Here is a 15398-nt window from a genome sequence, read left to right on the forward strand (position 1 = left end):
TTCTGTGTACCATCTTTCTGTGTAAATATCTCATGTTACAACGTGGACACCTGCGGCTTATAGACAAGTGCGGCCTATATATGTACAAATTCTTTTTTCTTTTTAAATTTTGTTGGTGCGGCTTATATTCAGGTCGCTCAATAGTCCGGAAATTACTGTAAATATTTGGGAAGAATGAGTAGTTTCTTGAAGTTTCTGTGTGACTGGTAGATAAGTCTCAGGCTTTTGCTGATGTCCTTGTAGTATTGAGGTGCACAAGTTACTAAAAACTTTTAGTTGGCACTTAAAGGTCCAGTTTCTAACATTTAGAAGTCAAACTTTTTATTTTTTTGTCGGTCCGAATGGAGAGGCGTCAAGCAAAATGACACTAAGTTTTTGTATCTTCCCTTAAGGGGCACTAATTTAAATAATTTAATAAAGTGTAGCTGAAAGTGAATGGGCTATTCCAGAGGGGTAAACCTTTGTGGTAACACCTTGTTGTTGGCAACCATGAGCAGAAAGCTCAATTTCCTGCATGTAACATGGCAAAAACTCAAGAAACAAACAAGAATAACCTAACCGTCGTGCTGAAAGTTTAACAAACCATCTCCTATCGTCTGTTTACCCTGATCCCAAATACCAACTGTCATCATTTACTCAATGCACTTGGAAGCATCAGACTACTATTTGTTTCAGTGAACCAATCAGGCATCTGCCACCGCTCTAGAGAGAAGTTTGCGTGTCTTCCTTTATAACCTCGTGTTTGTGTTGAGCTTCTTTTCTCCGCACACGCATGACTGAGGGGGCTCTTTCGCTCCGAAGTGCTGAGGAAGACTAAATAGTGGATCAGAAGGAATGTCAGAATGCTGAAGTGTTTCCACAATTAAGTTTTAATGAGACGCATCAAATATATATGAGGACGGAGAAGTACGGGGGCAGCTGGCAGTTGGCCCTCGGTTGACAGCAGGGGTGTTTGTGTGAGAGAGAGAAAGAGAGAGACATGCACTGCAAAAGATATCCATCCCTGCGTTTACATTCACAAGATCGTTTATAAAATAACTTTAAAAAAGAGGTTTTCAGCATTTTTCATATTTCATTTAACTTTTCATTTAACTAACTCACCTTCTATAATGCTACCACAGTCACGTTTTTTTCTTGAAGCAGTATTCTAGCAATTTAAAATATAATAAAAAGTCAAAAATAAAATTAAATTCCCAAAAATTCAAGCACCAAAAACACTGTATCCTACATATCCCATAATGCAACCAAATTGTGTATTTTTGTTTTGCTGTACTGATGGCATTCAGGGACAAACATGACAACTTTATATAATCCCAATTTGGGAAGGATCACACTTCATTTTGAGATGGCTAATCCCAATGCTAGCCTTCTTTTCACAACAGATAAATGGAATTCAGTCGTAGCAGTTTTTTAAACAAGTAATGTACAAAAAGGGTTATTTTTTATTAAATAAATTGTATTTGTAAAAGTATTTAACTTGTTTTCATTTAAATGTCAGTGTAGTTTTGTGCCAACTGGAGAAAACCGTTGGAGTGCCCCTTTAAATAAAGGCCTTAAATTCTATATTATATGAACATCAATGCAATATAGTACTAAAAATGTGTGGAATTATTAATATTATATTGTACTATATCCCTTTTTTCATTTGTTTTTTATTTACAGTTTAACAATTTCCAAAATCTTCCTCAATCAGGATTCTTCTCATTCTAAGAGAAGGTGACACGTAATGTACTACTTTTTGTGATTGCGAAGCTAACACATGTTTCTGGGAACATCAGGAAGTTGATGCTCATTAGGGTTTGAGTTAAGCCTTGATGTCTGTGAATTAGTAAAAAGAAAATGCTGGTGTGTAATCCTCCTTTTCATGCCGACAGTGTGACACAACATGTTTGGAGGCTTTTCATCTGAGGTTCTGGCCTCAGCAGCGAGATTGAGTCGCTGTAACTACTGAAAGATAAAAGCTCATCCATCCACCGCTGGCCGACTACACACAGAAGGTCGAACGTGGAGTGTGGTAATCTGTAATATCCTGAGTGTTAATCCCAAATTAAGCCTCAGACCACACACCAGGCCATGTGCTGCTTAATAAATCTGCCTCAGTGCCGAGCAGAGCCGAGCTACAAACGCACACAGGCCGAGGAGGATGATGTTGACCTTTAGCGTGACTCCGCCTCCGTACACCCCTGTTTGGTAACGATGCTGTGATCCAAAAAAACACTCGCTCGGACACGATGACATGCAAGACTACTGGTGCACGCACATAGCCTTCACAAAGACAGCACACACACACCACCTCTTACTCAATCCACGTAGAAGCAAAGGCTAAAAGCAGCAGAAGCTGCCTTGAGTGATACCTGGAGCAGTATCTTAGTTAAACTGAGGGTTTAAATGCACAAACACACACACAGACATTGCCAAGGTTAATGTGTATACAGCATGACTATATGTCTAGAGTGAAAATGCAAGAAAATACAATATTAAACAAAAAGCAGTTGTTTTCAACACAGTATGAAACCAGTCTGAAACCTAGTCTGATGACCCCATGTCAAAATTCTGGCCAAAAGGTAACACTAGAGGAAAGCTCAGTGTTCATCAAACACACTGGGATTGATCTTCTGGGGACCATTGACGTGTAATTTTAGAACAAAAAATTTCAGTTTTTACTATACCAGTAACATCAGTAACTGTATCCTTTTCCTTAGTTTTGGTTGCCGTGGTCAGCAAGCAAGCTCTGACAGCAAGTTAAATAAGTTGAAACATTAACGGCAGCAGCAAATAGCCGCGTGCGTTCAAGTGCCAGGTTACAATGGCTGCTAACTTGCATGAATATGATTGGATGTTAGTAGACAGCTGGTAGGTATGAACATATTGTTTTGGTTGGAAGCTACATGTATTCATGTAGTCACTGACCTGTGTACTTTTAAATGACGCAGTCCGGTAGCAGCCTGCTTCAGATTTCAGAGGTTAAGGTCCCTATAGAAATTTTGGGCTTTCTGCAAACAATTAAAGGGGTATTCCGGAGATGTAGTAGTGTTGGAGAACTTCCAAAAGACAGATTTAAAAAAGAATGGTGAAAACCAAAGCAGCAAAGGCAGAAAGTCCTGATTATGGATCAAACTAAACTGGAACCTATATTTATAATACAACAAAAACACTGTTACAGCCTGAATCCAGCCCAGGGTTCTGGAAGATGCTTTGAAAACTTGTACTGACATTTTGGGATTAAAGCTGCTGATTTTACCATTTTTATGCTTAGAATTTTATTCCCCACATTACCACTAGGCCAAATTTCCCCACAGAGTTTTATTCTTGGCAGAGTGGAAAAGCCTCTAAAATGTAAGACCATGGGACTGAAACCAATTCATGCTCGTATGCAATCATACTGACACATTAGAATGTGTCCTGGGAATATATAGTAGGATTAGTCAACAACAGACAATAGATTTGTTATCAGAGTGCATCATATCCTAGAGCACAAGAGCATATGCTTGTGTGTGTGTTTATGCGTGAGGAGGATTTGTTCTTATTATCCCACAGACATTTAATGCCAATTATAGAGTGACCTTAATAAAGAGCAGGATTAATTTAACCTATTAAGAATTTCAACCATTAAAGTCACCCTGAACCCTCCGGCTGCCCGATGACTCAAGTCAGATGACAACTGGGCAGCAGCTAGTGTTATTTTCACCCCCATTACACACTCCAATTCTTAATGCGTGTGTGTGTTGGACACCTTCGACAGCATGGGCTTGGCTAAAGAAGCAGAGATGATCTGCCAAGGACAATATCTGTCTGCCTGTCATCACACACACGCAGTAGAAATATTTTCCTCTCTTTCACTCTGTCCATCCCTGTCTTTCTCCTGTCAAGTGTCCTCTCACATTCGCCCAGGAATTACATCCACATTGGTCTATTCTACAGGGCAAGAGTCACGTCCTGTGCCTTGTATGTAACGAGGCAGAAGGGTGTAGAGGTCAAGGTGCCGGGGGGGTTGTTTAGTAATTGTGGTATATTGTACAGACAGATTATTTAAGATGTAAGTGTTAATTGAAAAAAACAGCAGCTAGAAGAAGCTAATTTGTAGTTTTACTGAACTGTCCAATAAGTATCATGTCTTGTGATAAGGTTGTCAGTCATTTTTTTAATTCATTGGAATCCCTTAAAGGCGCTCTCTAGATTTTTTCTGTGAACAAACAAAAGTCCCGTTTACATTCAGTGTTACTAACCAAAAGCCTTGGTTTTAAAAGCTGTTTTTTTTATACATATTCAGAATGCAGCATTGTTTATGTTCATGTTTGCTATCTTCAAGTCTCCACTGCTTTTGTTGGCGCATTGCTACGTTACTTTTGTTTTACTGGCGCCAGATGTCGATGAGCAGAAAGAGCTGAAACCAGCGACAGGAATGTAAATTGTGTCACTCTTGCTAGCACGTTATAAACTCAACTAGTATCTGCTCATAAAAACATTGCTCCATAGTGCTACTAGTGGTCAAATACTGCATGGTATCTTTAGGTTATTTTTTTTATCACTTCTTCTCTCCCTTCCTTTAGTCTTTTCTTTGTTTTTCACTACTTTCATCCCTCCTTCTCTCCCTTTCCTCACTTTCTCACCTAATTTCCTCACCTAATTCCCTCACCCTGTTTTTCAAGTTCCTACCTCCAAGTTTTTCTTCTACCCCCTCCTTCCTTAGGGTGGGTCACCAACTGGGGACCAGACCCTGAGGGGCCCCAAAAGCCTCAGGTTCATTGTCAGTTGGTTTTGGTAACTGGATTATTTGTTAAATTTCAGGGGACTAGCATCATTAAAATACAGTATCAACAGCATAAAAGTCCTGCATCATTAGGTAATTTTGTTGCTGTGTTTTGTATGAAAATCTATCGTAAAGAGCATTAGTGTTTTAGTTTATTTTGTTTTCACATGGTACATGTTCAATGAACAAACTAGTTTGGTATCATTCACACATACAGTAGTATTGCTGGTTGCAGTTAATGGGAACATGGAGGCCTCAGGGTACACATTGTACAGAGAGTGGTACAGTAGCTGGAGGGTCAGTAGGAGCCCCAACAGCACATTTTTACCAATGGCTCTCTTCCAGGTTAATATGGCCACGCCTCACGCCTCTCAGTTCTTTCTCTATCCCTCTCTCATTCAGCTCTGTTCCCCTCTTTTTTCACTTTTTCACTTTTTCACTATCCTCTCTGTCCCCTTTCTCCCCTTCTCTGTTCTTCACTCTCAGGTTTTCTTTCTCTTCTCTTCCCCTCCCTCTCTCCTTCCTTACCTCATCCCAAAAAACTGCACATCCAGTCAGCCGGGAAGCCCTTACTCTTGCCCTTTTTAAAGAGCAAAAGAGGGTGAAGGAGTTTGAGCAACGCATCAATAAAACGTCACTTAAAAGCAAGAGAGACCAGACTGATTGACTGACATGCCATTCAGAGTGAGAGGAGGAAGCAGATGAGGGGGAGGAAAAGGAGAAAAAATAGAGCTACTGAGAAAAGAGAGAGAGACATGACGAAGGAAAGAAAGAGGGAGAGTAAATCTCTCTGATTGTCCCACCCTGTTTCCCACAGGTAGTCAGTTCACTTCAGCAGCACTGGGATACACTGAGGACTTGATATTGATGTTTCATTTAGCGAGTGGAGTAATTCATATTTTTTTCAGGCACTAAAGTCTGTCAGAGCTCTTGAAGCTGACGGCACCGCGACGATGCCTGATGATTACACTTCCATCTGTTTGTCGAGACGTCATCTTAAATGCTCTCCGTTCGGTCCATGTCAGCACAGATGCGGTCGAACTCCGGGGAACACGGATGTGCTACATCACTGACGCATCACTGATGAATTATGGTCATTGTAGTTCACTAACTGTTTAAGCGTTTGGCAGCACCGGAGGAATCAGGAGCTGCATGCATCGCAGCACCCAAAATGAACCACAAAAAGCAGAGTAGACAGGCTGCTGGTATAGTTTGGGGAGCTAATACAGTATGGAAAAAAATGATACTTTAAGACACTTTTTAGGAGGTAATCATCTATACTGGACTATACAAAGAGTAGACCTACACTAGTGGTTCTGCTACAACAAGTTTCCCTCAAAACTCAGACTCTTTTTAGCTGTGTACTATCTATACTATTATAGAGTGTCGTGGCGTGTGTGTATATGCTTAAAAAACTCAGGATCTGCTCATAAATTAGACTACAAAAAGAAATTCCAGTTAGTAGTGAGACAGAACCAACAAAAACTACAACAAAAAGGTGAAACACAGTTTGCTTTTTGCTTTTTCCTCTTCTCCCAGTCCTCTAGCCTCTTCACCTCTCTCACTGTCTTCATACGTTGGGAGTTTTCAGCACAGAGATGATAACACTCCGAGACCCCCTTTTGGATGATCCCTTTTCCAAGGAGAGTACATTTAGTCATGCAGTCAGTCGATAAGTCATAAAAAACAAATGACAGAGAGTCACAGAGTGTTTCCTTCAAGGTCTGCCAAAAGCAAGCTCGACTCTATGAAAAGTATGTCCACTGAATTGTATAATTTTATGTATTGGAATAATATCAGTAGAACTTTTTTGTATGTTTCTACTATGTTTTTAACCCCCATTCATATCAATTAAGGTGGGCTAAAAGTATTTAAAAAAAGAGTATAGTATGAAAATGAGTGCATAACACAGCTTGTATGGGGTATGGGATTTGACTGTTTCTTGAAGTTGCAATGAAGATGATGCAACAGCAAGCTCCGACAAGAGTGTTTGTCTCCCTCTGGGTTTACTGAAGAAGATAAAACATGTTTGAAGTGATTTTTTCATCACCTTTCACATGTTCCAACATGAAGCAACTCTGACAGCTCTGGCTCTGCCCTCTGCCCTGCTTTGTCTCGCCTTCTCATCTCAAAAACGAGCACTATGACGAAACGTATGACATTTCTCAACAACTGAAAACGAGGTGATAACGTCAAAGACTGACGAATGGACAAATGAAATAAGTGTTTGAATGCAAAGTGCACCTGAGGAACCACACGCCGTTCCCTAGCTCCTGATTAGTAAAACTGTTTCCTCCACCACCCAAAATATCTCTTGTTCAGGAGTTTGTTTAGCAGCTTGACCTGTTGCGTCAGTAATGTTACCTGCTGTTCCATCTTCTTGGAAGAAGATGGATTTATTTACTAAATTCATCCACAATCCGCTGAGAATTAGACAAGAAGCGGCAACAAAATGGCTGGAAGAAACATGCAGGCAGCACGCCAACATAAAAAAAGGTTAGCTAACATAACATTTAGTGGTCGATACAGCTTTTGGAGAGCCGTGGGGCTCATCGCTGATATATAATGCTAATATGAAAACAAAGAATTGTCACATGTAATTCCATTATTCCATACACATTACTGTCTAATCTTAGCCAGTAACATGTTGCTTTAGATAGGATTTTTCTAAATTAAATAGAAAAATATGTTGTGTTATGCTGTAGATTTCAGAACGTGACTGGTATTCAATTATTATTATTATCATCATTATTGTGTAAATGGGTGAATGTAGCATGTAGTGTACAGCACTTTGAGTGGTTAACTGCCATGTCTACTAACTATCCTGTCCTTAGTTTGTGTTGACTAAAACTAGACCAACAAAAAATCTAATTACACTAAACTAACACTGCTGCAGAGGCTGCTTCTTTCCATTCTTTAAGCCGTCAAGCAGAATTGAATAGGCATATTGTAACACAAAACTCTCAGTCAACTGGCTGACAGATTGTTCTTTGTGCCGCCTGACAGGTGGAAACAAAGCACAGTTGAAAATTTCAAGTAATTACTCCTTGAGGCCGAGCAGCAGAGCAGCAGTAATTTACAGTTGCATGCTGTTCATGCAGTGAAAGAGTGTAATCTGCCTGGTCCGTGTCTGCACTGTTACCACTGTAGAACACGAGGGCATGCGTGCACCTTCATGCGGCGACTTCCAGTGTATTCAGCTGTTTATTGGGTTGTTCTGTGTGTATATTGCCTTAAAATCAACCTCCAGTTCAGACCATCTTGTTTTTTTCTTCAGCCTGTGGACAAAGGTCATTTCAGTATAATTCTCTTTTTATCAAATATAGCACTGTGGGCAAATTCCTGCTTGGTTGCTGCTACTTAACATGCCATGCCTCTCCACACTGGTCCCAGAAACACTTCTCAGCTTTCTCCGGAGTTAATAAGCTTGTTACTCCCCACTGACTCTAATATTGTCTTTCTCACCACTAGCACGAGAGCCTGAAGCTATTAATCCATGGACATATGGATTTTACAACTGCTAGTATTTCATCTCCCAGCATTTATTGCATCCAATGGTAAACTCTCGACAGCAGCCACAAAAGCAATAACCTATCCTGTATTGAAATGAGAACAAGTGGAATATGATATGTAGATTTTTTTTCATATCACAGTAAACCCTCTTTTTTCACATTGTCTCAAAAGCTGAAAAAAAAAAACTGGATTCAGGATGGGGAAAGACCACATGTGTTGCCACATTTTCATATTTCACCACATTCACATTATGTGCACAGCTAAATTGCATAAAATTAGGGGCTCACAGTGGCCCTAGTTGACAATGAATAATGGGGATAAAGGCGGGGATAATGGCCATATTTACAAGGACTATCAATCATCTCCAAACCGCCAGCAGCCTCATCCCTCATAGGATAGAGAGAGAGAAAGGGGCGGGACGCATTCAAAACAAACTGCTTCTCCCTCTTTCCCATCATCTCTCTCTCTCTCTCTCTCTCTCAATGCAGCCCAACTTTAGCTATCAGGAAAACCAATAGTGACGAAGGTGATGAAGTGCAACCCTGCTGAAAGTTTACTACACTCACGTTGTTTTGACATGTTTTTGGTTGTAATTAAAACTGCCAATCATATGAATTACACAGCAACTCCATAAACTGTGTGTGTGGCAGACGGCATTGTGACTGAACTAGCAAAAGAACAGTAGGCACATGTAGTGGCTAAAATGGAGAAGAAATAACCGCTAAGGGACGATCAAGTTGACATTTGTGCAAAATCTAATTCTGATGTGTCAAACTTCAAAGAGTATTCCAGAAAAGAGATCAATGCCACCACACTAACTGCAGCAGAAAGACTACAGAGAACTGTCGGTGTATTCATACCAACTTCAAGGCTCTGACAGTTAAAGACATCCTATGCAGGATTTTCCTATAAACTCATACAAACCTAATCCCTCTCAGTCATCACTTACGGCCCACAGTGTGGCAGTGTCTATATCTGCAGAGCCCTCTGTCTGTATTTTCTTATTTTGCTGTGTTCGGGATCTTTCTGGACCTTTCGGCAGAGTGCAGGGTGTGAGTTTGGGACACACACTGGGTTACAGGTTACTTTCCTGTCTCCGTCTGTCGCTCTCCCCTGCTCCCTGTCTGAGTTGTGGATGCATAACGAGCTGCAAAATCCAGAAATATGACACCTTCCTGCAGGGTTTTTGCGGAGGCGTGGGCGTGTTTATTTGAGCTTTAGAATGTAACCGCTGCGAAACAATCTGCAAATAACATTTTATTTCTCTGATTCACTGCTTTGCTCTGGCTATCGTCGCTCATCGTCATTCTGTACATAGCTCGACTAAAGGTGCTCTTTCTTGCGCGCTCAAGCCGCGGAGAAGGGGCCAACTTTAAACGGTGCATTTACAAACAGCAGCGGACAAAATCCTGCATAGTATGTCCTCATCTCTGAAGCCATGATATAAACATAATACAGCAGTTGTTTAAAATTCTTCGATTATTTCTACAATATCAAACTAAAAAGTATGTTTGAGCTATAGTTAGGCAAGGTTGATGAAAGATTTACACTTTAAAAGAAAAGATTGATTTTTGTCATGGCATGAACTCTCCCTAGCATAAAAGTTGGATGCATTACACATGCTTCAACCACCTTGACCTCTACACCCTCAACTGTTACATAAAAGGACACACTCCTGCACTTCCTCCCGCCTCCTCTCTGAGGAATTATGTTCATATGCTATTAATTTGCAACAGTACGTCCATTTAAAAATAAAGTAAAGCTGCCCCGATTATGTTTTCTATCAACATAATGAGGACACCTACAAAGTTTCCTTTTTCTTCCTACAATATCGTCTCTAGGAGGTAAAGCATGATGATTTTGGAGGTTATGTTTAGCCACTATCAAGATTAGCAAAGGACTGTGGCCCTGGTTTTAATTGCTAAAAGTCAAAAGTGACTTGAAGCACAAGACACAACATGTTTACTTCCTACTACTACTATTGATATTGTACCAAATTGCAGGATTTCTTTCTAACCACAACCACATTTGTTTTGCTGCTCGAGGAGACATGGGTTGCACTGAGCATCGGCACTGGGCAGGTTTTTTCCTGTGGATTCTGGGCTGAATACTACAGTAATTACAGCAATAACACTGGCAAAGTAACCACACCTGGACAAGCACACACTGGTCCATGTGAAAATGTTCATTTGGACCAAGAAACTACTCAAGCAAGAAGTGACATAACACACACACACTTATAGGTCAGGCAGAGAGAGACGTTGTGGATTAATTAGAAAAGCCACGGGTGAACTTTTAAGTCTGTGCTCCAAAGCTTAATGGTTTAAAGCTTAAATGAATGGCCTAATGATTAAGTCAGAGAGAGAGAGAGAAAGAAACAAAAGCAGCTGTCTCAAATGTGAGAGAGTGTATGTGGAGAGGAAGATAAGGAAAGGGGATAAAGAACAAGATAGAAAATGGGATGAGAAGAAGAGAGAGTTAGACAAAGACAGCGGGCATAAATCAAGAAAGGAGTCAAGACCAAGGAGAGGGAGAAGGGGGGTGACACTTTAGAAAAGCTAAAAGAAAGATACCCTTAGGGGTTAGTGCGTTTGTAATAGGCAAAGAGACAGAGATGTGGAGACCAAGAGTGAGAGGGAGCAAAGAATTTACTAGAAGAGAAGGAGAGGTGCCCAGTGAGACAAGTGTAACCTGGATCAGAAAGGACGGAGTGAGTAAGAGAACCACAGCAAAAAATAAAACATAAAACAGCGGAAGATCAGAGACAGAGAGACAGAAAACAAGGAAGGGAGAGAGAGCAAGTGTCAAAGAGAGAATGTAAGAGACAGAAAGGGCAACGAGAGAGACACAGAAGGAGCCAGCATAAAAATCCATCCAGCGTACTGTAACCTCGCCAACAAGTCATCCAAACTAAACAACAAACAGGTAGTTTGTCGTGGTCCACCAAAATGAGCGTTTTCTGATCTTGTACCTCTACTGGCAGGATGACATCACTGATCCATGCCTTCTAAATACTCTAACAATGACAGTTTTATGATAGGCCAGCTCGATGGTTTAGGCACAAAACTACTTGGTTAAGGCCAGTCGCGAATGTATAGAGAGTAGTAGAGAAGTATTTTTTAGACAGCAAAATTTTGTTTTGTGCTAATATGATGCATAATCCTAAATGTATGTGTTTAATTAAATGACCATTGTGCAAATTATGGGGTCAGGTACTCTTCTAGCACAGAATAAGTGCCCACAGTGCAGAGAGTGGAGGGTTTTGGAGCTCAATGTGGGTCCAGCAGCTCATTTTTTGCCCTGGGTCCCTCCAGCAGGTTAGTCCTGGCCAGTATACCTAGGACTTATGTCCAAACTGGGCAAATCTGCACCTCTCAATTGACACCCAGAGCCAACATTCAATGCCAGTGCAGGAAGTATTGTATATGTAGCATGTAGGTGGAAAGTAGGAGGTCAGGGTGGAGGATGTTCGTGTAGCATTTCTTACCTGCAACAATTAAGCAAGAATTAAAAATGGCATCCTGGGTTTATCATTGGGGTAACCGTGGGAATGTTTCACAAAGGTGGAAGCTGCTAGTTTCCTGGCTACAAAGGTAAAGAGACCTCACAAAGACCGAAATTGTGTTATATCTCTACTTTAAAAGGCTTGTGTTTTAACAGAATACTGCAGGGGCCTGATCGAAGGAGGAAAAGACAGAGATAGAGAGCAGAGTGAGTCAGCCGGTGCAGAGGTTTTCAGTATCCCAGGACCCTTCTCTACTGATGTTAATTACAGTAACGATCAGCAGGGAGACCCCGCCCACCCAGTGTGGATCCAGGCCAGGACCCGATATCACCTGAGGGGGAGAGAGAAAGGACAAAGAGACGGGGAGGGAGAAAGAGAGAAGGCCTGGATGGACAAGTAGGGAGCAAGAGAGAGAGAATGAGGTGGAAAAGCAGGGAGGAGAAGAAAGGGGACATGAGTGGGGGAAAAGGGGGAGGGAGAGGGGTCGAAAGAATAGAACACAGAGTAAAGGAGATAGAAAAATAGGATGGACACAAGAATTTAGGGAGTAAGAAAGGTAAAAGGGAGTTAAAGTAGAAGAAGAGGAGTTGCAGTGGAAGGGAAGGAGGAATAAAAGGTGGAAGGGGAAGGAGTGAAAGCTAAAGAAAGTGAAGGAGACGGGAAAGATGAAGGAACTTAAGGTGGAAGGGGACGGAAGAATGGAAGGAGACAAAGAGAAAACAAGAGGTCGGAGCGATTAAGGGGGAGAGGTGCATGGATAAAAAAGAAGGGAAGGAGGGAGAAGGATAGAGGTAGACTGTGTGAAAACATTTTCAGAGGGAGGGGATGAAAGCAAGCGAGTGAATCAGCAAGAGATGAAGGAGCGGAGGGCAATCGCATAGGGAGAGAAGGGTGGGAGGCGAGTGGAGAGATCAATCACCAATGGCCCTGGTGTTGTAACATTGAAAAGAGTCAATGGCCAGGAACCAAACTTTCCACCCACACACTTCTTCTTCCCTCTTCATCACCAACATCTCTCTCTTACTCTCCGAACAACCCTCCCCTCCTTTTTCTCTCCCATACACTCTCTCAGTTAATCGCTGTCTTCCTCCCTCGCTCTTAACGACACCTTACATCTTTCAACGCTTTAACACCGTACTATATTTCTCCTCTTCCTGGTAAGTGCTGACCTATACGCGGGTAAATAGGAATATTCCCTTAAGAGCCATTAGAGGCAAATACAAGCCAATTTCCTGTCCATAGAAGCTCGCTAGATGACACTTAAAGCGTATTATGCCATAACTCACAGCAACGCACAAGTGGTGGAAATAAATATCAGACATGAAAATGCTAAAGAAATACCCCGAAAGACACAAATTGGCCAAACTCTCAGAGTTTACAACTCTGAGCTTTGTTATTAATTGGTTGAAAGTGTAGAACTTGCAAAAATGTCGAGCTTTTAGATCTGAAAGTTTGGTGACTCACTGCCCTACTGAAAAATGTGGATCTCTTTAGTCTGATTTGGGATTGGAGAGCTTATCTACTGTATGAGGACATGTAAAGTGACATACACTGTGTATATTTTTAAGTGTGGTCCTCCTTCGTCTAACTTGTATTCGTAAGTACTACGAGATGACTCTGAGTCTGGTCAGGCTAGACAGTGGAAGAGCAAAATTCATTGCGCATCATCGCCAAAATAAAATGGAAATACAGTCTTCACACTTCCACAAATTTGGATATAATCCAAAAGAGAACATCAACCCAAATCTGACGTAATTGCAAAAGAATTGGGACTCCAGTATGTAACCTTGATGGAGATCAAACATGTTTATGTCCAGTGTTGGGCAGTATCTCATTAATAGTACTAATGTTTCATAATAATATGACTTTATAATATCTAATACATTCCAGTAATAATATTACATTCACCCCCACCAAAACATCATCAGTTACAACATTACATCTGTTGGCACCCAAAAGAGTAATGAGTAATAAATTGTTTTTTTTAATAACACTGTTCATATCTGTTTTCTGAATGGCCGCACTGGAAGGTGGGCTGAAAAGCCAGCCACCACAGACAGGGGGAGATGCAATATAGTTTAAATGTGGAGATAACCGCTGTCTTTCCTGGAGGGTAGTGTTGCTCTCGGTTGTTCACATGAAGAGTGACAGAAATAATTATGTAAAGAAAAAAGTGCAAGAGAAGTTGAAATCCTCCCTAGAGGTCTACAGGCGCTGAGTCGGTTAGGGTTGGGTCTTTTGTTTTAATTATAGATCAGGCGCAGGTTGGCTCTTTTAACTTCTCTCCTTTCGTTGTGCCCACGCTATTTGACCATCCAACAAGCACTTCTGAGGCAACGCAGGTTAAATGCAAGCAACATGAATCCGGGTGCAATACAGTATTCAATCTTCCCGTGCACATCAGTTGACAGCTGGAAGCTTGGTGACGTAGTGACAATCTGCAGTCACACAACACAGCTAATACGATAGCGTCCTCCATCTTGAACTTATTTCCAGTACTTGCTACCATTCCAACCTTGTAGTTTTTGTTGAAGTAATGGAATGTAAACACTGAATTTTCATGTTATCTATTTGTCCACAGGGAGCTAAGAGGTCAATGTGTTAAGTACATAAGGGAGCTGGTGGAGAGGAAAAACAAGGACACTTCAGTAAGAAGACACACAACAGCATGAAGGATGAGTTCTCCTAATACCAGACTACCTTGAACTAAATCACAGATTTTGGCCTTGCATTACAAACTGCTCTGCTGCTCTTTCAACGTTTTGTCTGAACATGGAAAAACAGAAGTCTATGATTTCAGGTGGGCAACAACTGGCTGTTTCTGGTTAAACAAAAAGGATCTTACTCAGGTCCATCTCTGCAGGGATCCTTTCCATAATGTCAGACAATTAAAAACAACCGGAGCCTGTCAATGGCAAAAACAGGCACTTTTAGTTGACGTACATTGACGGTACACAAATGCCCTAAAGGATTCCATGGCACCCTCACTCAATAATGGATCAGGGTTGGAGTTATGCGGGAGCTCCCATTAGAAGGGGTTTGAGCTCCTATGAAAGCAGTAACATAATGCATCTGTGGAGGTCGCCAATACATTATCCACCATTACTTTAATTGCAAATAATGCATTTTTCTATGTATTGAGTGTTATTTCTCTGCTTGCTTTCTAATGGATTTACGATGCATGTGCAGCACTACATAGGATAGGGTTCTGTGCAGCCGCAGCCATCAGTGCATTAAATAATAACGCCTACTTTATATGATACTAAAAGGGGCAGAAATGCATTCTACCTTTGAGTGATGGGTCTCAGTTGGTATATTTCATGCTACTGGAACTTTGTTGCAATATCCCAGGGCAGTTTTTGGGTTGTTGCAATCTACTTGATACAGTTGTTGCAACAGTGGGCTGCTGTGTGTGTGTGTTTGGGAAAGCGTAATGAGCGGTGAAGTCCCTCTTTCTCTCACTCAAGAAAAGCACACCCGTTAGGTTATTATTTATTTATCTCCGTCCCTAACGGTGCTTATTGTGGAGACCCCTACAAAGCTTAGATTATAACTAGAACTCTGTACTGGATGGACCAAATAAAAAAATGGTTGACCCCATTAATCACTTAGACACAAAAACATGGGAAA

General features: G+C 41.2%; 1 protein-coding gene across 1 annotated transcript in view; it reads right to left on the reverse strand.

Annotated features, from left to right (window-relative positions):
- fgf11a (fibroblast growth factor 11a) overlaps window positions 1-15398 on the reverse strand; it is a 92056-nt gene that overhangs the window by 44668 nt on the left and 31990 nt on the right. The window lies entirely within an intron of this gene.

The sequence above is a fragment of the Morone saxatilis genome, unplaced genomic scaffold (genome assembly GCF_004916995.1).
Source record: "Morone saxatilis isolate NCDOM2014 unplaced genomic scaffold, NCSU_SB_2.0 Contig4, whole genome shotgun sequence".
NCBI lineage: Eukaryota > Metazoa > Chordata > Actinopteri > Moronidae > Morone > Morone saxatilis.